This window comes from Artemia sp. Qi Xiang Cuo, chromosome 4 (assembly GCF_049724085.1).
Source record: "Artemia sp. Qi Xiang Cuo chromosome 4, ASM4972408v1, whole genome shotgun sequence".
NCBI lineage: Eukaryota > Metazoa > Arthropoda > Branchiopoda > Anostraca > Artemiidae > Artemia > Artemia sp. Qi Xiang Cuo.
Genome location: NC_142797.1, coordinates 30,733,699 through 30,744,698, shown reverse-complemented (window position 1 = coordinate 30,744,698; position 11,000 = coordinate 30,733,699).

Below are 11,000 nucleotides of genomic sequence, written 5' to 3'. Positions count from 1 at the left end.
AAATCAGTATCAATAAATAAATGAAACCCAAAACGAACAGAAATTAAAATAAATAACAGAGTCAAACCCAAAACTAGCGGAAATTAATAGGAGTAGGGTTCAAAACCCCTATGCTTTCTAAAAGCCAGAATATAATTTTTACTTTACTGAAAAAAAATCTTTTAAATGTTTTCATTTTTACAAGTTTAAAAAATAAAAAATTAATTAAGGTTTTAAGGAATAAATATCAGCACATGTATATTAAAATGAAAATGCACATTTTTTAGTAAATTCATTTCAAGTTCATTTGCTTGCATATATATATATATATATATATATATATATATATATATATATATATATATATATATATATATATATATATATATATATATATATATATATATATATATATATATATATATATATATATATATATATATTGTATTGCACATTCATTTGTATTTTTTTCAGTAAAGTGCAAATTATGTTCTGGCCTTGGGAAGGCATAGAGGTTTTGAGCCCAACTTATGTTAATTTCTGCTCGTTTTGAGTTTGACTCGGTTATTTATTGTAATTTCTGTTCGTTTTGGATTTCATTTATTTATCGATGCTGATTTGTGGTTGTTGCATACTTGGTAGATTATTTGATTTTATTTTGGCTAATTTTTTGTTTAATTGAGATCTTTCATTTTCTTTAAAAGATTTATTTTGCGGAACAAGTTTTTCTAATTTATTTCTGTTCGTTTTATATTGACATAGTCTTTTCAGAGAAAAAGAAAATAATACTTTAAATCTTTTTGTTTTTTTAAAGATTTATAGTTTGGCCTGATATTTGTATGCTGGACAAAAATTGTCAGCAATTTTTGACAACATACAACCTCTTAAAAATCTGGACACAAATAGAAGTGTTTAATTTAGTTTCATACCTCGTCGCAAGAGGGCACTAGCCCTCTCAATTTTCAATTGAATGAGCCCCTTTTGAAGTTTTTATCTTAGAGTCTCTATCATTAAAAACCTTTTATGCCCCCAGGGCATAACTTAGAACCTTTGCCCTGGGGATTCTGGGGGGGTTTGTCATCCTTAAATACAGGATTTCCAGAACTTTCAACTATGTTGAACAAAAAGGCTTTCTCTAAACTGTGATTGAAAGTGTTTTGAGAAATGGAGGGCGTAAGAGGGGGGGGGGGGGTTAATTACTCTCCACTCACTTTCAACTATTAAAAAGAGCAATTTCAATTTCCAATCAAATGAGCTCCTTTTGAAATTTCTACAACAACTTTCTATATAAACCGTATATGCCCCCAGGGCATAACTTACAACCCTTGCAGTGAAAGCTTTGAAGGGGTTATCATCCTAAAAGACCTAATTTCCAGAACTTTCGAATACGTTGAACAAAATGGATATCTCAAAATTTGATTGGATGTGCTTGGGGAAATTGTGGGCGTGAGAGGGGGGTTAGTTGCCCTTCAATCACTTTCGACTATGATCTAGAAAAGAACATAATATCGTAATGAACATGGCAGGACCCCGAGTCCACCACCAGGGACCCAAGTTCCAAAAAAGGGCCCCAAGTCCCCGATCCAAACCCCCTCCCTCCAGGCCAAACTCCTTCCCCCTCCATTTTTTAACTGGTTTTTCCATATCTTAAAATCACATCCAATATACTTCTAGCAAAAAAAAAAAAACACCTGTGATATTAAAAATTACAAAATGAGGATGTTATAAATATGTCAATCGTGAATATTGTCTATTAGAAAGATAAGGTTTGTAGTGACGTTTCTTTGGAACATAATTTTTTCTTGATCATAGAATTTTTTTTATTCTCGATAAAACAAAAATCAAGTGCAAACATTTTTATTGAACTTTGAAATTTGCGCTTAATTTTCAGGAATTATAACGTAAATAAATTGATACTGATTATTGATATTGATACTGATTTGTGGTAGTTGTATGCCACAGGTTTATATAATTAGTTGTAATTATAACTAATTATATATACAGTGTTGTATACTTGGTAATTGTTTGATTCTACTTTTGTTCACTTTTGGTTTAATGGAGCTCGTTACTTTTGTTTGAAAAACTTATTTTGTGAAAAAGTTTTTTTAATTAATTTCTGTTCGTTTTATATTGACATAGTCTTTTTCAGGGAAAAAGAAAATAATAGTTTGAATCTTTCTGGTTTTCCTTTAAGAATTTATAGTTTAGCCTGCTATTTATATGTTGGAGAAACCTTTTCAGCAATATTTAACAACATAAATTCTTTTGAAAATCATGACACATATACTAGTGTTTAATTTAGCCGTATACATCCTCTAGTTGACCTGATAAATAAAAGTTAATACCTTTCCCAAAAAATTATATCTATGCTCTTTCACAGCCTGGATACATTTACACTCTTTTGATTTAGTAAACTTTTAAGAACAGGGGCAGTAATAGAAGTAGCCCGGAAAATTTGAACTTAATACCCTCAGTTGTTCTTGGTATATTGCTGAGATGTCTTGTTATTTTAATATACATATGCTGTTATTTATTCCTTACAATCTTATTTAATTTTTGATTTATTGAACTTATAAAAATGAAAACATTTAAAAGATTTTTTTTCAGTAAAGTACAAATTATATTCTGGCTTTTAGAAAGCATAAGGGTTTTGAACCCTATTCCTATTAATTTCTGCTCGTTTTGGGTATACTCTGTTATTTATTTTAATTTCTGTTCGTTTTGGGTTTCAGTTATTTGTTGATACTGATTTGTGGTAGTTGTATGCTTGGTAATTGTTTGATTCTATTTTTGTTCATTTTTGGTTTAATGGAGTTCTTTACTTTTTTTGAAAAAAGTATTTTGAGGAAAAAGTTTTTTTTAATTATTTTCTGTTAGTCTTATATTGACAGTCTTTGTCAGGGAAAAAGGAAATAATAGTTTGAGTCTTTCCGGTTTTCCTTTAAGAATTTATAGTTTAGCCTGCTATCTATGTTGGAGAAACCTCTTCAGCAATATTTAACAACATAAATTCTTTTGAACATCATGACACAAATAGTAGTGTTTAATTTAGTCGTATATACATCCTCTAGTTGACCTGATAAATAAAAAATAATACCTTTCCCAAAAAATTATGTCTGTGTTCTTTCACAGCCTGGATACAATTACACTCTTTTGATTTAGTAAAATCATAGGCAGCGCGCTAGCGCTGCCTAAGTAAAGAACAATGTGGACACAATGTGTTGTTGTTTTTTGTCTGTTTTTTTTTTCTCCATGCCCTGACCCTTCGTATCGAAGAAGTTGTCGTAAAAACTTAGAAAAGGGATGATTCGATTGCAAATTGGAGTGGCTAGTGCCCTTTTTAATGGTCGAAATTAATTGGAGGGCAACTAGGCCCCCCCATGCCCATCATTCCCCCACAGACATCCAATCAAAAATTTGAGAAATCCATTTTGTTCAGCGTAGTTGATTTCCAGATAGAAAATATCTTTTTGAGGAGGACACTCCCCCACTACCCTCGGGGCAAAGGTTTTAGGTTATGCCCTGGGGGCATATAAGGTTTTTATAGAAGGCTTTGTCGTAAAAACTTCAAAAAAGGCTCATTCGATTGGAAATTCAAAGGGCTAGTGCCCTTTTTTATAGTCGAAAGTGATTGGAGGGCAACTAGCCCCCCCCACGCCCATCATTCCCCCAAACACATCCAATCAAAAATTTGAGATAGCCATTTTGTTCAGCGTAGTTGATTTCCAGATAGAAAATATGTTTTTAAGGAGGACACTCCCCCACTACCCTCGGGGCAAAGGTTTTAGTTATGCCCTGGGGGCATATAAGGTTTTTATAGAAGGCATTGTCGTAAAAACTTCAAAAAAGGCTCATTCGATTGGAAATTCAAAGGGCTAGTGCCCTTTTTTATAGTCGAAATTGATTGGAGGGCAACTAGCCCCCCCCACGCCCATCATTCCCCCAAACACATCCAATCAAAATTTTGAGATAGCCATTTTGTTCAGCGTAGTTGATTTCCAGATAGAAAATATGTTTTTAAGGAGGACACCCCCCCACAACCCTCGGGGCAAAGGTTTTAGGTTATGCCCTGGGGGCATATAAGGCTTTTTATAGAAGGCGTTGTCGTAGAAACTTCAAAAAAGGCTCATTCGACTGGAAATTCAAAGGGCTAGTGCCCTTTTTAATAGTCGAAAGTGATTGGAGGGCAACTAGCCCCCCCCACGCCCATCATTCCCCCAAATACATCCAATCAAAAATTTGAGAAAGCCATTTTGTTCAGCGTAGTTGATTTCCAGATAGAAAATATGTTTTTAAGGAGGACACTCCCCCACTACCCTCGGGGCAAAGGTTTTAGTTATGCCCTGGGGGCATATAAGGTTTTTATAGAAGGCCTTGTCGTACAAACTTCAAAAAAGGCTCATTCGATTGGAAATTCAAAGGGCTAGTGCCCTTTTTTATAATCAAAAGTGATTGGAGGGCAACTAGGCCCCCCCACGCCCATCATTCCCCAAAACACATCCAATCAAAAATTTGAGATAGCCATTTTGTTCAGCGTAGTTGATTTCCAGATAGAAAATATGTTTTTAAGGAGGACACTCCCCCACTACCCTCGGGGCAAAGGTTTTAGGTTATGCCCTGGGGGCATATAAGGTTTTTATAGAAGGCATTGTAGTAGAAACTTCAAAAAAGGCTCATTCGATTGGACATTCAAAGGGCTAGTGCCCTTTTTAATAGTCGAAAGTGATTGGAGGGCAACTAGCCCCCCCCCACGCCCATCATTCCCCCAAACACATCCAATCAAAAATTTGAGGAAGCCATTTTGTTCAGCGTAGTTGATTTCCAGATAGAAAATATGTTTTTAAGGAGGACACCCCCACAACCCTCGGGGCAAGTTGACTTCTAATCTCAAGATATTGTACATTAAAAAATGATGTTGCTTTTATTCAGGATTTAGATAAAATCATACTGACTTATTATCAACGTTCTCATCGATCCCTGCCCAATATTATTGCTCTTGAAGTTCGTCACATTAAGAATACACTTTACATTTTGCTTAAACAATATTCCAATGAAAAGGTGAGAAAAAGAAGAAATTTAACGTTGGTAATACAGTTCGGATCCATTGAACATGTAATATTTTTGAAAAGGGAATCACTTGTAGTCCACTGGAATTTTTAAAGTGTCCAAACTCTTAGACACTAAACCTGTAACGTCTCATCTACGCAATATGAAAGATGAAGAGATTCTTGGTGGTTTTTACGAGTATGAATTACAAAAAGTTAAAAACAGTGGAGTTTATCAGATTGCAAAGATAGTAAAAAGTCGCGTTCACAGGGGTAAGAGACAGGTGCTTGTTCTTTGGATAGGATACAACTCGGATTTCGATTCTTGGATTGCTCCTAAAGACTCTCGCAATGCCTAATGATTTTATGTGACATTCATGTCCAATGTCTCTGACCCCCTCTATGATGATTTGAATTAAAGAAGCGATTTTTGGACGAAACTCTCCCCCACTATCCAAGTCGAAGAAAAGTGTGAAGTTGCTCTTGTTAATTGTATTCTTAAAAATTCTTATGCTATCCTGCGAAAGGCTCATAAACGTGATATAACAGCTAGACCACATGATTGGCCACTCGTTACCGAGGAATGGATAGAATCAATGAACTCGGCTGAATACCCCTTTTTCACATTACCATACAAGGAATATGGTAGTATGACAGATTTGCGTCGTAAAAATGGCGTAAAAATGGTAAAGAATCTCTGCTCGTAAAAATGGAGCATTCCACTTTAACTATTCAATGGAACTAGGCAAGATCCACATTAGTTCTCCCATTGATAATGAAATGGCTCATCTCAGTTACAGTTTGAGATATGTTCTTGGCTTTAAACAAATATAATCAATGGTAGAAGCGCTTGTACCATCAGCAGGATGGATCGTGTTATTCTTGCAGACTATCCTCCGTGCTTTTCATCAGACTATTGTATATTTCTTTATGTATCCTTTTTTTAGACATTGAGGGTCAGTAATACCAATGTCCTCCTCCTGTGTGTTCTTGAACGAAAAACCACTCATGAACACATTCATCAGTGCAATATAAAGCACCTTCAATATAGTGCAGCCAACACTTCGTATTTGGAACTGTCAGCGAATATTAAGAAGTTACTTGGGCTATCCTTTAGCAATAACGAAAGGTTTGGCTGTGATTACATGCCATTTTTGACCCACTCAGTGATAGGGCTAATATAACAAATACTTTTGTTTGTCCTGATATTGACTGCTATGTTGCTACTCTTAGACCACGACAATTGGGTCATGGAATGGACTATTACAGGTATCGTTCTTCAATGTCCGGTTGCGGTGTCGGCAATTGGTTTGCTAAGGTGTTTCGCTCTGCTCTGCCCCTGGCTAAAAAATATGTAGCACCGTCTCTGGCGGATTTTGCGTCCTTTACACTACACGATTTGGGCTTTGTGAAGGATTTTAAATGAAAGTGTGTCAGAAAATCTCAGGTCCGGTGTGGGATCCCTGAGCGAGCGAATGAAATCACGACAAAGCGGAAAAGGTTTAAACTAGTGAGAAACACATCATCAATCATCAGTCTCAACTCAGGTCAAAAGCGTAAGACATCACTCTTGTCAAAGGAGAAAAAAGGAACCAAGAGTAAAAATTGTTAGATCAAAAAATGATTTCTTTTTCTAGAAATTGCATACTGTATCTACCACATAAAGAATTTTATCCTTCAGTCACCTCATCTCTAAATCCTTATACTGCGGAAAATGTTGATGGGAGTGTAAAACATGGTTACTATGAACAATTTTATCCGCAACAACCGGTCTCTGAAATTTTGAAATTTCATTTCGATCATTTTGAAATTTATTCTAGTGAAGACTATTTCATAGATTCAACTTCCAAATTTATAGATGTGCATGTGATTGTTAAAAATCTAACAATGAAAAACTGAGTGCAGTCTAGGGGTTAGCCTACGAAAATTGTGTACTACACAATTTGTTTATACAAATAAGTGTCTACTACATAAATGGAACGTTGGTGAGCACAGGCAATAATCTTTCAAATTATGCAAGTTATATACAATTCATATTGATGACTTCAATGTCCTATAGGCTATTGAGGGGTTTGGTTATTGGATGAATATAAAACGGACACTTACACCAGCAATATACTTTCAGATTGACAACTAAAGATTTACACTAAGTTGGGAAAATAAATGATGAAATTTTTAATATACCTCAAAGATTGTCTCCGAATGTTAAGATTGATGTAAAGTTACAACTTGCTTCTTCCAATTTTATTTTGCGAACAGTATTTGGCACTGCACCTGATGTAACAGTTTCTCTTACCTCGGCAATACTTCATGTACAAAAGCAACAGGTTGTGAGTTCTGTTGCTTTGGCAATTGTTAAATTGAGAGCTATTGGAAATTTATATCAAACTGCTTGTTCCGCATACAATCACGAATTTACGAAATATTGCAACGGGCACACGTAATTACACCAGTTCGTCATTTATCAATGGTGAAATTCCTTCAAAACTTGCTTTGGCTTTTGTAAAAAGAGCTAGTGCAGTAGGATAATTGACAAATTCTCCACATAAATTTGAAGTAATTGGTCTATCATCTCTTGTATGTAAAATAAATGGAATTCCACTCTACAATTTATGCTTTGATAAATCTTACAGGGCCCTATATGAATTAACAATGCAATCCCTAAATCATGATTCACAACTTTTGGAAAATGGTATAATCGAAGGAATGTCTGCTAAAAATCATGGTATCATTGTATTGGATTTGTCCGGTACTCAAGATATGAGTATTGTCCGAACGACCACAGTACGTTTAGAGTGTACCTTTACCGAACCATTGAAGGAAAGTCTAGCATTAATCTCGTTAAATCAATTTGAAAACTATTGGGAAATTACCTCTGATAGCAGTGTTCTATTAGACTTGGCACCATGAACACAAGTCAAGTAATCAGTGTATTCAATTTAGATCCTTACATTTCCAAATACAAATCCTATTGCATACCCTCGGATTTCCTCGACCTTATTCAAAGTGTTAACAATACCCATATGCTTGTTAAAAGTGGCCGATCAAATGTAAAGACGGGACACTGGATATGCATCTTTCAAACTGCGAAAAATAATGAACTTTTCGATCCTCTTGGCCTATCGTATGCTTTCTTCACGCCTCACAATAGGAACGTTCTTGAGCAAAGTGGAAAATATATTATTCAAAATTGGGAAGCGAGTACAAGATATATCAACCAAAAGCTGTGTTTTCATGCACTATTATATTTTATTTTTCGATGTCGCAGATATGCTTAGTGCGAATTTCTCAGCATTTATTGTGACATTCCTCGATTGATGGACTTTTTAGTTGAAGATACTCTTTCCTACCTGTATAATATAAATTTCAGGGCCCTAAGAGTGAAATGCTTTAAATATGTTTGCGCATTTGTTTATTAATACAACTTGTATGTACAAAATTCTGTGTCCTTTAAATTTCTTTTTCCACGTATTGGTAACCATGCAAAGTCAGGGTCACATTTTCTACAATATAATGTAACTTCATTTTTATGATATCCCTCTATAAAGTCAATAATACTATTTTGATTCGTATTATAAAATTCAAATGTTTCAATTTGCTTATTTCAAGCAATGTCACATACGAAATTCTCATATGAAGAATCACTTTCTGTAACAGCCAAATAAAAATCAACACATATCGTGTTCGGATTCCAAGGGGGTACTGAAAGTAGTGAGGAGATAATACTTTCACTCTAATACTCTTAGTCTTGTTTGACACACTCAGGATAATACATTCCCTCTCTTTCTCAATGATAAATCTTGTATGTGAACAATTGGTGCGTTGCATAATTTACACCCTTTCTCCAGGGACTGAGGGGGGGGGGGCGATGACATCTCCAGAGACATAGCTATTAAGTAGTACTTATTGCAGTAGTACTAGCAGTAGTATTGATCCTGAAAACTGCAAGTTTATTCCCTTAGCCGTTCCTAAGATGTTTCAGATTCCCCCTATTGCTAGCCTGAATACAAACAGTGTCTTTTGATTTAGTTCAGCATCCCCCCTAACATTCCCTGAAATTTCACCTTAACGCCTTTAGCTTTATCGGACAAACCGACGATCCAACATTCCCCTTTTTGCAATGGTAAAGCCCGTGTATAAACAACGGACAAATTGCATTATTTACAGCCCTTAACCTGGAGGTTGTGGGAGGCTTCCTGTCCTCGGAGGCATAGTTATTATACCCTTGAACTATTTTCAACAAACGTTGCTTTTTTTCAAAATTTTACACAGTGTTGTGGAGGGGACATCTAAACGGGGTGAGTGGAGGAGGGGCTTGCTGACCCTATGGTCACTTTTGATCATCCCCTTAAAAGTGCCTTGAAAGTTTCAGCTTAATACCATAAAGTGTCCCTAAAATATTACTGATACGCCCGTTGGAAAACCATTATGCGAATAGTGTGTTTTTATCTTGATCATTATCCCCCGCGGAAACTCCTGAAAGTAATTGTAAGTAAAAGTAGTCGCAGTCACAAGCAGTTCCAGGTATTGTCTGGAGTATTCGCCGTTGCAGTCACAGTAGCACTTGCAGTAGTAGTAGCCCTGGAAGCTTCAAATTATAACCCTTATATGTTCCCAAGATAGTGCAGATACAACTTTTTGATAGCTTGGATGCACTCAGTATGTTTTGATTTTGCTCAACATTCCCCGAAATTTCATCTCAATGTCCATAGCCTTTTCGGACACACAGGATCAAACATTTTCCCTCTTCCCAATGATAAATCCTGCATGTAAAAAAATTTACAAATTAAATAGTTTGCATTCCTCGCCCTGGAGGCTGTGGGGGGCATGGCATCCCTGGAAGCATAATTGTTAGACCTTTCAACTGTTAAAAAAAAACGATATTTCAAGATTGCAATCAGTGTTAAGGGGGATATCTGAAAGGGCGAGAAGGGGGGCTGGTTGTCCTCCGATTCCTCTTCAATATCCTCTTCAACATGCCTAGAAAGTTTTAACTTAATACCGTTAGCCGTTCCTTTGAAATTTCTGTCTTTGTGGGGGGGAACAAAAAAGGGCATGAGAGGGGGGCTGTTTGCTTTCTGACTACTTTTCAAAATTCCCCTGAGCATGACCTGGAAGTATGAACTTAATACCTTCAGGCGTTTTTAAGATTTTACAGGCATGTTTTTTTGACAAACTGGATGAACGTAGTTGATTTTGATTTAGCTTAAAATGCACCTCAACATTCCCTGAAGTTTAACCTTGATACCCTTAGCCTCATCGGACACACAGAATCAAACATCCTCCCTTATCCTTATGATAAATCCTGCATGTAAAAAAGGGCAAACTGCACAAGTTACAACCCTCACCCTGGGGCTGTGGGGGTATTGTATCCCCAGAGGCACAGTTTCTAGACCTTTTATATTTTAAACTTAATGCTTTTTCAGACTTTCAGTCAATTTTGAGGGGAGGGGTGTCTAAAAAAGGCACAGGGGAAGGATTCCTCTCCTATTACTTTTGAACATCCCCCTCAACATACCCTGAAAGATTAAACTTAATACCGTCAGGCGTTCCTTAGACCTTATGGATACGCCCTTTTGACAAACAGCATGCACATAGTGTATTTTGATTATGTTTGGTATCCCTCTAAATAGCTGTGGGGTGGGGGTATGTCATCCCAATAGGAATAGTTATTTGACCTTTAGACTATTTTGTGCAAGATGGCTATTCTAAATTTCTGAAACAGCCATCAAATTTTTTACTCTTAAGATATCTCATATCCACCTTTTTGATAAAGTGGATGAATTTTTGATCTAGTTTAATTTACCCCTCAATATTCTCCGAAGTTTCACCGTTATAATCTTAGCTTTTCGTGCATACCCAGTATCAAACATTTCCCCTTTTCTTATTGATTAATTAAAAAAACTTTTTCCACAAAATAATTTTTTCAAAGAAAAGTAAAGAACTCCATTAAACAAAAAAGGAGCAAAAATAAAA